General features: G+C 42.1%; 1 protein-coding gene across 2 annotated transcripts in view; it reads right to left on the reverse strand.

The window, feature by feature from the left end:
• LOC121443233 (protein tyrosine phosphatase domain-containing protein 1-like) overlaps nucleotides 1–16211 on the reverse strand; it is a 56547-nt gene extending 40336 nt beyond the window's left edge. For both annotated transcript variants that reach the window (XM_041644914.1, XM_041644913.1), the window contains exon 1: nucleotides 16054–16211. The gene's annotated coding sequence lies outside the window, so the exon portion shown is untranslated. The remainder of the gene's footprint in view (nucleotides 1–16053) is intronic.
• Between the last annotated feature and the right edge of the window lie 743 nt (nucleotides 16212–16954).

Raw genomic sequence — 16954 nt, forward strand, 5'->3', positions numbered from 1 at the left:
CTTCTTTGCATAGAAACACAGTATAGTTATGCATAATTGCTGATCAAAAATATCAAGATTTAAATATATTGTCGAGTCAGAGTTCTGTGTTTAAATCTTAGTTATTCAATTGCCATCTATATGAACTGGTCTGAGCTTTGATTTCTGTGGCAGAATGATTATATGTGTACTTTCAGAGGTTGTAAGGAAGAGAAAGACTGTGTATGCGTGCATGTTTAAACGTGTCTAAAGCAATGCCTGACACAAAGGAGATGCTTGGTATTTCACTTTGCAAATCAATACTGTGATTTTTTCCATTCCCTTCCAAGGCTATCGTCATTTTGCTCCTTCCTTAAAATAGTTTGTCAGTGACTCTCAGCATTACCTGTCTAATTGTCATGCTAATAGTGAAGCTGAGCTTCCAAGAAGTCTTAAGAACACGCCAGCTCCATTCACAACTCACCTACTCGTGTGCCTAGCTGCAGGACAAGGAGAGTTTCGATTTTAATCCTGACATTTCACTCTTATGTAACTTCCTGACTCAATGACAAGGGTTTTGCTCACTCTGTACCACAGTTCTTTCATCCCTAACCCGTCCCCCAGATGACTCAACTGTTGGAATTAGTCACACATTTCACTAATTAGTACCTACTACTTAAAACTTGAGTACAGTGCCGAACTATTACTCACACGGTCACAACAGTCAGGAAGTAATGTTCTACTTCATAATCAGTTCACTTCACAGAGATCAGGCTGGGAGACACTCAAGAACCTCAGCTCTCTCTTCTGTGCTGTGGAGGCAACGGTGTTCTGCATATTTCTTCGAGAGACTTTGCATTGAGCAAGTGCTCTAACCTTTCCTTCATGCTTCCAGCTCAAGCACTCCACTTGGGAATGCATCAGGATGGCCCTGGGTACCTGAGGAAGGACAGATCCCTTCTTGTTCCCACTTCCAAGGTGTCTGAGTTCTGGAGGAGCACAATTAGTAATTTACACTCTTGTCGTTCTGATGTGTGAGGTCTGTGTTCACTCTTATAGGCTACACTGTCAGTCAGTATGGTAAGATTCTAGACAATAATCACAGATGCTCAAGAATGTAAATGAATTTATCCAGGCCACATAAATATTATGGTGCTCAAATGGAAGTGGTGGAGGAGGTTCATCTGTCTATTTGTTACTTTCATTAGTTAATAAAGAAACTGCCTTGGCTTTTTGATAGGGCAGGATTTAGATAGGTGGAGTAGACGGAACAGCTGGGGACCTAAGATTCAAACATCTGAGTCTATGCAGGACATTCTCATTCAAACCATCATAGTCCACTCCCTGCTCCACCCCCTAGGTTGCTGGCCATATCATAACTTAAAATATATTTAGTCCAACATCAAAAGTCCCCATAATCTTTCATAGTTTCATCACTGCTTAATATCTAAGTCTAAAGTCTCTTCCAAGACCCAAGGCAACTCCTAATTGTAACTCCCATAGAGCTGACAGTGACCTTGAACTCCTGACCTTCTAGCTTCATCTCCCAAGTACTAGTATCACAAGCATATGCTATCATGCCTAGCATGTCACTCTGTTTCCAAAAACCCTTCACACAGCCCACCTTAAAATTTAAATCATCCCAAATTACAATATTTCTCAATAGGATCATGGTAAAAATACTCTTTAATACTAATAATTTATCCTGTTTATTGTCTGTTTTTCCTCTTCTATAATGTAAACTCATAGAAATACATTTTCTGAGGAGGATCTGCTTTGCCAACATCCGAATTTCTAGAACCTACGCTGGAACCTAGCACATAACAAGGACTCAGGATTAGGTGAGTGCACAGTGAACATCAACCACTACTTGAATATCCATTTTCCATCTATAAAGCAGGAACTGTAACCATGCCTTACTTGTCTCAGTGACCCTGAAAGCATATAATTGTGTAGCAGAACAATACAAATACAAGATGTTTTATGATGCTTTCCTGAACATATTCAAGTTTCTAATTTCTTGTAAATCTTTCATCTGACAAATTTGTGTTCTAATTCCTCAAGGGACTGGATCTGCTTTCCTCTCAGCTTCAGCCCATATTTCCTCCTTGCTAGGATACCCCCCTAAATGCCAATTACATATTTTACTCATTTCTCCTTATCTTGTAGGGCTGAGTAAAGGTTTACCTAGGTCTGGGTAGGCTCAGGCACTATGAAAACAGCCCTATCTACAGTCCTCAGAGAGGGGGCTGAAGGCCATCTTAAAAAGACAATCTGTCTAGCAGTTTACTACTAACTTCACTGGCTTCTGTGATCTCACACTTTAACTACACCTTAGGGAAGACTGCAAGGCTCCCAGGCGGCAAGTCACACAGCACAGAAAAATAACACTCCAGGAACCCTATTTCACCCTTTAAAGACTATGATGCTCAAGTCATACTCTGCAGACAATACTTCAGGACAAGACAAATGAGGTAAACTGGTAGCCATAGCTGAAGCTGTTCCACACTCCCTTTTTCCTGCTAGTATCTGCACCTGGCAAGTTATCCTCCAGGTCGGAGCCAATCTCAAATTAAGGCACAAACACTTCTAAGATCATCAAGACAGACAACTCCCAGCTCAGCACCCATCAGAATGACCTGGTGGGCTGGGGACTATGGTTCAGCATTTGTCTTACACAGTTTCTAGTCTCATAAGTAAAAAGAAACTGGTTAAATGTTATAAAAACTCAATGCTTGCCTCCACCCTCATTTCAGACTCAGAAGGTCAGGAACTGAGAGCCTCTAACTGGCTTCCGTGGTGCTCACATATTCAGAACCACTATAGCAGGCAAGAAGTCTACACACACCTAACAGCAGATTTACATTTAAAGAGTTTGTCACGGAGGACTGCTGCCTGGCTTTCTTCAGCTGTCAACATTAAACATATTTTACAGTTTCTAAGCCAATTCCCATAATATCATGAACTATACTGAGAAGCCCCATATCTTCAACTAAATCAGGAAGCTGGCTAATTTTCCTGGGTGAGATTTGGGTATTAATGTTCTTACTGAGTTTCTATCTTAAACCAAATTGCCTGAAATTAGGAAATTGCTATCAGGCCGATGTCAATAAAACCAGACTGCTCAAAACATGGGCTACTTTTTGGTCAAGTACCAGATACCATGTCTCTTTGAACATCATTATGTGAATTGCTATCATGTTCATTATTCAGATATCCCTTTTAACATATATTGATATATGATACTATAACACTTAATTATATATCTATATATGCATATCTTCACACACGTTGTGACTTTTAAGCTTTTTTCAATCACCTACTGTTCATCATGAAAAGCTCAACATGGTTTGTTATTTGCTTTCCTTATGACTGCTCATTTCTAGACTAGAAAGGATACAAAGACTTTTTACCCATTTAATTCCTGACGAGGAAATATGTGAAATGCATTTCAAGTGACTTAAAATATGTCAGGAATGTGCTCCTAAGGATTCCCAGAATGAGTTAGACCTTCCACAGCAGGACACACAGGACATCTGGTTTAAACTGAGCTCATTTACCAGCCTTTCCTTCTTCCAGAACAAGGCAAAGGCTTGCAGAAATTTTCAAGAGAATAAGCACATTCTGGGGGCCACAGAGCCTTCTGCTCTTCCCACTAACCCAAGTTCAGTTCCCTGCTCCATCAGTAGCTCACAACTGCCTGTAGTTACAGTTTCCGAGAATCCAATGCCCTCTTCTGGCTTCCACAGGCACCTGCACACATGTGACAAACTAAAAGACACAAGACAGGCTGGCAGGCAGGTACACACGTGCACACACACACACACGAAGATAAATATAAACCTTTTCTTAAAAGTAAGCACACAGAACAAGAAGCAGGAGTAGGCCAACTATCTTCGCAAGGTAGCTGGAGGACAAAAAGCATATGAACATGAAGGGACAACACATGTCAAGCAAAGGAGTTCAGTCCAGAATGCAACCATGAAGAAGTTACTGACTTATGATTCATAAAAAAAAAAAATGGTACTCAAGCCAGCTGCAGTGGCACATACCTTCAATCCCAGCACTTAGAAGGGCAAGGCAGGCAGATAGTTATGAGTTCAAGGCCAGCCTGGTCTACGTATTAACTTCCAAGTCAGGTAGGGCTGCATAGTGTGACCTTTTCTAAGAGAAAGAAAGAGAGATAGAGATAGATAGATAGATAGATAGATAGATAGATGGAGGGAGGGGGAGAGAGAAGGGAGAGATGGATGGAAGGAGGGAGGGAGGGAGGAAAGAGGGAGAGAGAGAGAAGAAAGAAAAGAAAAGAAAAAAGAAAAGAAAAGGGAGGAAGGAAGGAAGAAAAGAAAAAAGATGAAAGTTAGGGCAGTGAAATAGCTCCATGAGTAAAGAAAGATGCTTGCTGCACAGGCCTGGTGACTGAGTTTGGTCCCAGGAACGATATAAATGCTGAAACAGAGAACTGACTCCATAAAGTTGTCCTCTCATCTCCACATGCACAATATGGCACAAGTGCCTGTCCTGCTCACCACTTCACTCATATGTACAGACTCTGAATAATAATTTTTTAAAAGATGAAGTCAAAGCTGGGCAGTGATGATGCACACCTTTAATCCTAGCACTTGGGAGGCAGAGGCAGGTGAACCTCTGAGTTCAAGACCAGCCTGGTCTACAGAGTAAGTTCCAGGACAGCCAGGGCTACCCAGAGAAACCCTACCTCAAAAAAATCATAAAATAAAAATGAATAAATAAAAGATTAAGTCAAAATGAAATGGAAAGACCACTTTTCAGTGTTGAAAGAAATGAATAGTCAACTAAAAATTTTATACCCAGCCAAACATTCTTTCCGATGTAAAGAAGCAATCTACACACTTTCAGGCTGAAACAAAGCCTGCAAGAAATTTTTGCTGGTAGATCTGATCTGAAAGAAATCGGCTTCTAGGGGATAACAACCAAACATAACAAAATAAAATATAGTAACATGAAACAAAAACTTCACATTGAGACTGGACAAGGCAACCCAACAGGAAGAAAAGAGAGCCAAGAGCAGGCACAAGAATCAGAGACCCACTCTTTCGCACGCTCAGGAGTCCCATAAGCTTCTGTAAGGCAAAGGACACAGTCAATAAGACAAAATGGCAGCCTACTGAATGGGGAAAATCTTCACCAACCCCACATCAGACAGAGGACTGATCTACAAAATATATAAAGAACTCAGCAATAATCCAATTAAAAATGGGGTACAGATCTAAACAGAGAATTCTCAACAGAAGACTCTCAAATGGTTGAAAGACACTAAAGGAACTGCTTAACATCCTTAGCCATCAGGAAAACAAAAGTCAAAATGACTCTTAGAAACCGTCTTACACCAGTCAGATTGACTAAGATCAAAAACACCAATGACAGCTTATGCTTGAGAGGATGTGGAGTAAGAGGGACACACCTCCATTGCTGTGGGAGTGCAAACTTGAACAGCTACTTTAGACATCAGTATGGTGGTTTCTCAGAAAACTGGGAATCAACCTACCTCAGGACCCAGCAATACCACTCTTGGGCATATACCCAAAAGATGCTCAATCACACCACATGGACATTTGCTCAATTATGTTCATAGCAGCATTATTTATAGTGGCCAGAACACGGAAACAGATGCCCTTCAACCGAAGAATGGATAAAGAAATTGTGATACATTTACATAATGGAGTACAACTCAGCTGTAAAAAAACAAAACAAAACAATAACATCTTGAAATTTGGATGCAAATGGATGGAACTAGGAGAAAAAAAAAAACATTTTGAGTGAGATAACCCAGACCCAGAAAGACAAACACGGTATGTACTCACTCTAAGTGGATATTAGATGTAAAGCAAAGGATAACCAGCCTATAGTCCACAACCCCAGAAAAGCTAGGTAACAAGGAGAACCCTAAAGAGAAACATACCTAGATCCCCCTGGGAAGGGGAAATAGACAAGATATCCTGAGAAAATTAGGAATGTAGGGGTGGGGGGAGAAGAGAGAGCAGATGGGAGGAGGAACGGAGAAAGAGAGGAGAAAAGAGAACATGAGGGAATGGGGTGGTCAAGATGGGGGAAGGACAGAGAGGGAGAGCAAGGAAAGAGATATCTTGATTGAGGGAGCCACAATGGGGCTAGCAAGAAATCTGGCACTAGGGAAATTCCCAGGAATCCACAAAGATGACCCCAGCTAAGACCCTAAGCAATAGTGGAGAGAGTGCCCAAACTGGCCTTGCCCTGTAGTCAGACTGATGACTACCTTACCATCATAGAACCTTTCTCCAGCAACTGATGGAAGCAGATGCAGAGACCCACAGAAAAGCCCAAAGATCAGTCGAAGAAAGGGAGGAGCAATAATATGAGCAAAGGAGTCAAGATCATGATGGGGATACCCAGTGAAACAGCTTACCTGAGCTAGTAGGAACAGCAGGATAACCAGCACTGGATCAAACTAGGCCCTCTGAATGTGGGTGACAGTTACATGGCTGGGGTAGACTGTGCAGCCACTGGCAGTGGGACCAGGATTTATCCCTACTGCTTGAAACTGGCTTTTTGAAGTCTATTCTCTTTGGAGGGATACCTTGCTTAGCCTAGATATAGGGGGGAGGGCACTGGTCCTGCCTCAAAGTATGCTAGACTTTGTTGATTCTCCATAGGAAGCCTTACCCTCTCTGAGGAGTGGATGTGGGGGGTGGGAGGAGGAGTATGGAGAAGATGGAGGGAGTGGGAACTGGGATTGGTCTGTAAAATGAGAAAAGATTGTGTTTTAAAAAATAATTTAAAAACTTTTTTTAAAAGTATTGCATGCAATACTCACAGAATACAAGTAAGTTACATTTTTAATCAGACTGATACATAATGACCTGGAAATTTGGTTGTAACAAGTTAAAAGGTAAAATCAAGTTGCAGTATAATGATTTTTTACATCAGGAACATTTAGACAAGTATTTTGTAGTATACTCCATATAGGGGAGGAGAAAAATAAGTCATGATATACCACTAAACATTAGCATGGTAAAAATGAAAAACAAACAAACAAACAAAAGGTCCTGGGCTGTCGACATGGCTTGGCAGACAGAAGCACATGCTGCATAAGCCTGACAACACATCCAATCAGAACTGACGTGTGGAAGGAGACGGACTTCTAGTTGTCCTCTGCCTCTGCATACATGCCATGGTGTGCACATGTGCACACAGTATAATGACAATTTAAAAGTTAAAGTGTACAAATCAGCCCAGCAATAACTCCATCAAACGCTGGCAAATATTGAGAGTAATTGGAACACTCCTTTACTGATGGTGAAATAAAATGAAGAGCGTTCAGCAGTGCCTAACAGAGCTGTGCATGGTCCAGAAACCCTGTTCCCAGCTGATGTGAAAACTCCATCAGCACCTGCCCTGGAGCCGTCACAGCAGCACTGCCTACGACGACGCAAAGCCAGGGCAGCCACGATGTCACTGCTTATGTCACTGCCTACGACGACGCAAAGCCAGGGCAGCCACGATGTCACTGCTTATGTCACTGCCTATGATGACGCAAAGCCAGGACAGCCGCGATGTCACTGCTTATGTCATTGCCTATGACAACGCAAAGCCAGGGCAGCCGTGATGTCACATCGTACTAGGAATGCTGTTCTGTGACCAAAATGAAAGAGCTGTTCATTTGAGCAATATGGGTAGATCCTACAAGAGAGCTGTCTCTCATCTCTACATGTGTTCTGGGATTGTGCTAGTGGAAACTCTAGTCTGAGGAGGCTATGAATACATTTATAGACTTTCTGGAAAAGACAAAAACTACGTGGACAGAAAAGTAGACAGTTTCTGCCAGAGTTTTCAGGACGGAAGCTGAATTACAACACAGGATTATTTTCAGGACCAGGAAACTATTTTGTCTCTTATAAATCTGTGTCATCTACTTATCAAGAACTATGGATTGTCAAAACACAAAGAATATCTACTAATGGTTTTTAAAATCCAAGATTTTTAAGAATTCAACCAAGAAGGGGATGGGTTGCAGCACAGACCTCATGCTACAACAAAGAATTTCCTGCAGTGCTAAAGTAGGACAGAGCCTCAGCAAGGAGACGGTGAGAAAGTCACAAATCCTCTGGAAACGAACGGAAACTGTGAGAGGAAAAGAACTGGCCACACACATGAGGTTGTGCTCCTTATGGAGGTCAAGTTAGCAGTCATAATATGGTTCATGTACACCGAGATAGGAAATATCGGTGAAGAGATGTAGCAGCAACAGAGACTATGGACTAGGAAGTTCCAGGTAAACAGGAAGAAGTGGACTATGTCGGCATTAGTCTGGCCCACTGTGGGGAATTCCTGGTAAGCTTAATAGAACAGTCCCACCTTACTGTAAGGACGTGTCTCAAGGCTCCTCGTGAATGCCTGAAACCATGCACAGTAACAACTACAGATACCCACTGCTCTTTTTAATACATACACATTTACTATAGACTACTGTAAAAAAAATAGGCAGAATAAAAGATTAGCAATAGCTAATAAAATATAATTTAACGATATGCTGCTAAGTATATTAAGTTAGTTAAGTGGCTGTCTCAAAATGTCTTCTTATATTCAATCTACTATGTGAGATGATACAATGCCTACATGATTGAATGAAGTGAGGTGAAGGACACAGGAACTGTGGTACAGTCATTAGACTGCTACACAAAGTAGGCAAGTATTGCTATATAAGTGAACACAAGCATTGTGACAGCCTATGAATAGTGACTAATGAGTGGGTAGCATTCACAGCATGGGTACACTGGACAAAGGGATGACTCATGTCCAGGGCAGGAGAGAGTGGAAGGGTGCAAGACTGCTTATCACTCAGAATGGCATGCAATTTAAAGCTTACAAATATTTTATTTCTGGAATTTTCCACTTCATATTTTCAAACTATGGTTAACTAGATAACTGAAGGCATGGAAAGCAAGACCACAAATAAGAGGCGATCAGTACTATACAGGCATCTACATTTATACAAGTTAGTACGTATACATGTATTTTATAACTCTGCAGACAGTTACCTGAAAGCAGTGAAACTGTGATGAGCACATCAGAGCAAACCTGGTTCCTAATACCATTCTCCAACAAAGGGACCCTTGTTGAGATGACTCGTTTTAGGGCTAGAGCAGAGGATGATCCCAGATCATCTTGTAGTGCTACAAAGAAGAGAAGGCTCAAAACTCTAGCAGGCAAGAATGTCAAAGGAACGGAGGCCCAATGAGAGCACTCTTGATGGCTGGGCTGCACAGGCCGGGGACAGAATACAGTGCAACACCGCCATCCCTGGACAGCAGCCGCAACCCCTCACACACGGGAATGCAGGCAGGCCACTCTGCACTGTTTCAACTTTAGATAACATAAAATTATGTCATTGTGCAGGCATATTCTTCCAAAGTATGAGAACAGCACATACACAACCACAGATCAAAAGGGGCATACACAAACTAGTACATGTTCAGAGAGAAAAGACCACGATACAGGCACACATAAACCAATTCAATCTTATAAATACTTGATAAATCTTATATCACAAAATCTTATATCACATGATTTTCACCACAAAAATCATGAGTGGAAGTCAGAAGACGAACTCAAGTAAAGTTCCTTGCCTTCTACCTTGTTTGAGACAGTCTTTTGTTTACTGCTAAATTATGCCAGATTAGCCGATCTGTGAGCTACCATGATTTGCTTGTCTCCACCTCCCCTCCTGCTGTAGGAGCACCAAGATTACTCAAGTCCTTTACCTATAAAGTGTTGGGGAATACAATTTTAAGATGTGAGATTTTTGTTTATGCTGCATTTGTTTGACTCTGTAAAGCTGCGATTCTTTGCCTTAAAACACCTGATGGTCTAATAAAGCGCTGAATGACCAAAAGCAAAGCAGGAGCAAGGATGGTAGGGCTGGCAGCTAGAGAGGATAAACAGAAGGAGAAATCTAAAGAAAGAGGAGAAGGGAACAAGGAGAGGAGAACATTAGAGGCCAGCCAGCCACGGAGTAAGAGTGAAAGTAAGATACACAGAAGTAAGAAAAGGAAAAACACAGAAGCAAAAGGTAGACGGGCTAATTTAAGTTAAGAAAAACTGGCTAGAAACAAGCCAAGCTAAGGTTGGGAGACTTTAAGAAAGAATAAGACTCCGAAGGAGTGATTTATTTGGGAGCTGGGTGGTACCCCCCCAAAAAAGTCAAAAGAATAAAAAAATCTTACAACAATAAAGCCATCTCCTCAATCTTTCATCTTAATTCACACAATTGAAGATTATTTTATCCTGCAATTTGATATCACCTAGAAAAGTTAATTTTCTAAAAGTAAACGTTTAGAAGTCTAAATTTTAATATAGAGAAAAATAGTTCAATTTTATTTTTGTGTTCATTAACTTGAGGAGTTTATCTGTCAAGAAGGTCTACACGATTTAATAATAATCACTAAGAATACAGAAATGGGAGGTATGGGCTAAAAGTAGAATTATCCTTCATATGTTTATACCAATTTAAATCATTATGGGCATTACCCTTTGAAATTCCACAAATTGTAAGTAGCATTCTGCTTTCCATAGTTTGAATCCCATAATCATTTGCATCAGATAAGAGAGAAGGCTCTAAATGAGAATACTTTTCCCATGTGCCTCAGGAACGAGCACGGAAAGCACAGAAGCAAGACCCTCCCCTGAGGCCCTTGGCGTCTGTTTGTAAAAAGCTTCTGCACACAGGAAAGCAAATACTGAGCTACAGTCGGCGCCTCTGTACAGTCCTTGCCTAGCACAGTCAGGCAGACTAAGATGGTGACGTGATAGGACTTTTACAAGCTAGACCCTCATGACTGAAACTTACTCAGCTACTGGACAGAAAGACACAGCAGCCATTAATAGTGTTCAATAGCACATAGAGAAGGTAGCATTCAAATAGGCCACTGACTCAAAGAACCAGAAAAAGGAGAAGCATTCAGGAAATGACAACAGTAATGATAAATTATCTAATTAGGAAATCAGCATGTAGGAAACCTCATGTAAGACGAGTTGGGAAAGGTATGTGCTGGTATTTAGTATATGTATTATATTATATTATATTATAGTGCAGAATACTATATTACTAAGGCATACTATTATGCTAAAATATGAAAAATCAATGTACAATAGAAGGTAAACATAAATGTGCACAGGAAAGGGCCTTGTCATGCAGCAGTCCATGCTTTAGCAGCCAGACACAGTCCTCACTTGTGCCCTGCCTGCCTTTTGTCCAGTGAGACCACATCCATGCTGTCTGTACCTCTCTGGCTTCTTCTGTGTGCTGAGGGGCAACAACTGATCCTGAGGTCTGAGCTAACCCTCCTTCCGTGCTATCCCCAGACTGAGGTCACTGAGGACTGAGAACAAGGGCTTGGAGCTGAGCAGCAGCCGGTCTGCAGTAACCATAAACTCAGGCCCAAGACCTGCAATCTGGCCACAGCTGGGGATGGAAACACCTGAGAGCTGCCAAAGCTTGGAAATGGCAGGTAGGGCCATTTTTCTTCATTTGCACTGGCTGTGGGGCTTGGCCCTGCCCTGTGTCACCTCCTAAGTCATGGTACCCAGTCTGGGACTGAACCCTCAAATGCCAAAGACACTATGGAGGATACCTATATAGAAGCAGGCAGGCTCCCCCACCTTTACTCTCCAGAAGGGTGCTGCCTGCTTAAATAATTTAGATGAGGTTCAGACCTGACATCTCAGGGCAGCGGTCAGGATTGCTGTTTTTAACCTGTGAATTTAACTTTTGTGTTTTTTAAGTCACGACTCTGATACAAAAATACTTAATGTTTGAAAAAGCCAGTTCTCCTTTTAAATGTAGATTACTAATTCACACAGATGAAGGAACAACTTATAGCTTGTACCAAGCCTGTTGGTTACTATGGAAATGGGGCAGTCTGACACTACCCCATGCTCAACACCTATGCTTAATAAACCACTCAGGAAATCACACACACACACACACACACACACACACACACACACACGAGGGGGAAAAAAGCTCCTTTCCTTATGTTTCTACATTTTATACGGTATCATTTGTTTAGTTTTATTATTTTGTTAAGATGATTGAAATAATTTATTAAAGTTAGTTTAGTCCCCTTTCTTCAGAAGCTCATGATGGCCTGGATATCTGTAGATATTCAAAGACCATCCATTAGATAGGTTAAAATATTTAGTGGCTGGGAGTATGGCTCACTGACAGAGTACTTGTCTAACAACCCCAGGCCCTGGATTTGGTTCTTAGCGTGGAAGTGTGGTTGAAGAAAATAATAATATATTCTACATATACACATCCAATTCGCATAATGAGAGTGGTAGATTAAAAACTGCAAGAAATCAATGTTTTAGAGTGTGCTCTTGTACTAGGCCCACTAGGCCAGGCCCAGCCCAAATGGTTAGGTTACAAAAAAAAAAAAAAAACTTGTAAAGAACCAGTCTTCCAAACAGGAGGTTAACAGCAGCCAATCAGAAGGCATTTGGTTTGTCTGAAATGACATACACAGAAAATCCCACCTTAAATCTGCAACTACCTCTAACGACCAATCTGGGTTCCACTCCTTGCTTTTCTTTTTCTACTTATAAAGCCCACCTCTTCCTAGCTTTAGCTATAGGAGCACCTTTTAAATAAACAGGATGCTTCCATTTCAAGAATGTCTAGCAGAACCAACTACATCTGCAAGAACACTCCGGTGCTGACTACACTTCTAAGTCTTCCTTCAGGAACACTGCCAACAGACTCGCGCTGTCCTGGGACTAGAAAAGTGGAAATGGAACAAAAATTAGTGAAAGAAAAACAGCAGAGGCTTTTGGTCCTGGGTCAGCAGTTTAGGCTTCTGAATTTGTCCTGTGCAGTAACTTATTAACAGGATTCTTCTAGTCCCAGTTCTAGCAACAAAACACTGGAGTCATGTGAGCAAAGAACATACTTATTTACCATGTATCATCAGACTAAAAATATGTCACAAAACATAATACACAGGCTGGCAAGATGGCGCAGTGGTATAAGAGTGGTTGTCCCTGAAGCCCGCTAATCTAAGTTCCACCCCTGGATCCCAGCAGGGAAGGAGAGAAACAACTCCTAGACGCTGTTTTCTAATCTCACACGTGCACCATGACGTGTGGACCCACACTTCTACATACACACCACAATAACAATAACACAGTTTAATATAATACATATAATACAGAGTATGTTCTCAAGTCTACATATAACACAGATGAAAGAGTGGCTCAGGTGGTAGTAGTACTCAGGATGCACTTGGGAGGCAAAGGTAGGGGGATTTCTATGAGTTCCAGGCCAGCCTGGTCTACAGAAGGAGTTCCAGAACAGCCAGGGCTACACAGAGAAACCCTGTCTCAAAAAACAAAAACAAAAAAACAAAACAAAACAAAAAAGAGTGGACAAATACATACCAAAAGATTAAGAATGGGTTATAGATTTTTTATGCTCTTTTCTGATTACTGATGTTTTCTAAGTTTAACTATATTTTATCTTTGAAGAAAAACATCTTATTTACAAAATATGATTATATTATACTTCATACTTCTTAGGAAGCAGTATTGGAAACAAAATAAAATACAGAGCCACAACACAATTTTTTTAAAAAAAAAAACAGGCAATTAATCCCTAAAATCTCTAGAACCAGGTATTAAAAATAAATATAAATAAATAAATAAAACTACCAAGGGCTGGCTTTGCAAAGCTATGAATTGAAATGCAAATTGTTTCCACAAGCAGACAACATCAGAGTCCTTCTTAAATACACAGGAATTTACTATGGAATTCTGTAGTAGGTACACTTACACCATTATCATATCTAGTATGCAGTAAGTACTCAAAATTTCTTGATGAAAGAATGTTCTGAATTTATATATATGTGAGGCAAGTTGGTTGATGGGGATAATGTCCTAATCACAAGGTGGAACAGGTGTGCGCAGAACAATGTTACTTGAACTATAATTAACAGAAATAACTCAGACATTAAAAGATGACATCATTTCCTCCCTGTGATTGTGGGTTTTCTCTTCATCTGTGGTCAGCTCCCCTTGCTATATAAACATTATAGCATTCAGACGGGAAGGCTGGTCTAGAGACTCATGCTTACCCATTTTCAGAAAAATCCAAACCAGAGACGGTGTTTTGTAGCAGCGAGAGCCTGGCTGTGTAGATGTACCACTCAGAAAGTCCTTACCTAACATAACTACCATTCACCTGGGTCACAGTGCTCTGAGTACTTGCACAAAGGGTTTGAAATCAGTCTTTCAAAGAGTAATCTGCACTCCCAAACTCTCTCTAGCACTCTTCACAATAGCCTCCCTCCATACTGCTTCCTTTAGAACTGAGGGGGAGGGGCAGAGAACTTTGGACATGGGGCCAGGTTTGGGTTTGGAAAAAGGGTTGAAATGTGATTTTAAGAGAACAGTGATTTGAAGTTTATCCTCAGAATAATTTTCAATTTGCTTTCCACATTTGGAATTGTGATATTCAAGTTCATCTCTGAGAATTTTCTAAATTTTTTGGACCTGAATAACTTATGTGGTATGAGAGACATCACTAACAAAGATAAAGCAATATAAAGACCATGACGTCGTCTTGTTAGACTCGTGGTCTTATGGGTAAACTGTGGTTTTCAAACTCTTCTTCGTAGGGTCTGTGATTCACAGTGACTTTACAATAAGCACCTTGAGCCGGTTTTTTGTTTGTTTTTTGCTGTTTGTTTTTAAAAATATATTGAGTAGCACTCAAGGGAGATCATGTAAAAAGTGAGAAAGCAAATTCAAATTGTCAGGATTTTCTTCAAAAGGAGAGCTATTCAACAGTGCTCTACCATAACCCTTGGATTTCACCAATGAAGGATTTTCTTCTGAAGAAACCCATCCTCTTGAAGAGAAAACAGAAGCAGTGCTTGAGATGGGAAATTTGAGTCTCCAGAACACAACCCTGTGAAAGCATTGGGATCGGGTGAGTAATTAGTTATTGCTAAAATGGACTATGGGTTACCAAGCAGGAATCGTCTATGAGATTTCAGGCAAATTCCATGCTGGTCTTAGGTTTTCAGCAATGCCTGGGTATCCATGCTTTTTAAAAGGTCACAGGTACTTGGCTACAGCCTCACAGGGGATCTAGAAACCACATGATTCTGGGTGAGCGGTTTGGGGACATACATTCGTGTTTAAATCCCATTTCTTTTAGTTACTAGCTCGGATTGTGGCAAGTCACCCAAGCCTTCCATTCTCTAAGAGAAAAACGAAAATAAAAAACTAGAATGACTTTGTTGTTAAAGATTGTGCTGAGTGCAGGGTGGGGGTGAGGAGTGGGTATACGTGGATGTCTACATGGACACAAAATTCTAAAATGCCCACGACAATGGCTTCTCAGGTTCTTTCAGCTCTAAGTCAATAAATGATAGTTCGCGATCATTAGCATAGACAGCACTTGCGGAATATTTGATCAGCTATGTCCCTAAAGTACTGTTTCTCAATCCCCCCAGCCTACCCCCGGGGCCTTTCTTTATTATATTTTCTTTTCTATTAAAATTTAATACCACAGGTGCTGTGTATCTATGCTGTGGTCCTCTGAAAGCCCACAAACCCTGGGTTATATAAGATTTCACACACACACACACACACACACACACACCACACACACGAACAGGGGCATCATTATCAATGTTGAGAATGCACGTCAGAGAGAAAAGTGACTTGGACAAAGTCAAGTGACTCATTTACTAGCAGAATTAGGTCTGAATTAAGGATCACAAAGTGGTCATCTGATACCAGCTTGTGACTGTCTTGCTTGGTGTATTTTTTTTTTAATGAAAAAATTAGTTACGGATATTTGCTAATCAAGAGATTTTCAACTAAAACACCCAGGCATCCCGCTGCTCACGAGACCTCGGAGCGTCGCCCCTCTGAGCTGGACGGAGGGGCGCCCTGGACCCCGCCCCTCCCCTAGGGATGCGCCTACTACACGCCTCCCTCCATCACCCGCCGCCTTAGGACAACCATCTGGGGGCCGCTCGGCGGGCGCCTAACTGGCTGCAGGTTCCGAACCTCTTGGCGCGCTCGCTCTCCGGCTTCGGAGCCCAGGAGCCGGCCGGTCGGTCTCGCACGTCTAAGGCCGGGCCCGGCCTCCCCGCCGCGCCGCCAGCAGCGGGACAGACTCCCCGCCGGGCGCGCCACACAACGTCTCCCTCCGGCGCGCGCACGGGCCACTCGGCGGCCCGGCATCCGATGACGCCGCGTCGCCGGCGCTGCCTTGCGCGCGCCCGGCCCGCCAGCCAATAGCCGGAGCCACTCTGTGCACGTGACACTCGCCAGCCAATGGCGGCTCGAGGCGGCCCGTGACGCGCGGGATGGCTCCGAGGGGTTTCGAACCGGCCCGCGCGGGGCCGTGTGTTCTCGCGGTCCGCCTAGGCCTGTGCGCGGAGGGTCTTAAGGGGGAGCAGCTGCCAGCCTGCAAAATAGGGGCAGCGACTCCCCATAGCGCCATGCAAAGTCGCAGGTGAGGAAGGAGGAACGAGGACAGCCCTGGGGCTTCGCAGACAGAGCCACGTGCTCCGTCGCAGCTCCCAGCGAAGAGCCTGTATTATGCATCTGATGTGTTTAATGTGCAAAATAAATATAGTGGAAGTATTGTCTTGCATAATGACAGTTTAAATATCTGCTCTAGTACTGTACTAATAGGGGAAGTTGAATGAGAGAGAGAGGAGAATTGGCTCTACCCAAGGATCCAAACGTTCTACTTTGTAACCCTTAAAAAATTAGTCTTCCCTTATCCTCTCTGAGGAGTGGATGGAGGTTGGGGTGGGGGGAAGGTGAGGGAAATAAAACACGATGCCTTTATTTTAATAAAGAAGGACTTTGCTAAAAGCCCACCCAATAACCTAACCATATTAGAGATCTCATATACTCAGACTCAGTATCACGGCTTCGTGTAATTGAGAAATATCTT

This window comes from Microtus oregoni, unplaced genomic scaffold (assembly GCF_018167655.1).
Source record: "Microtus oregoni isolate MIOR12 unplaced genomic scaffold, Mior012 000103F_ref0000194, whole genome shotgun sequence".
NCBI lineage: Eukaryota > Metazoa > Chordata > Mammalia > Rodentia > Cricetidae > Microtus > Microtus oregoni.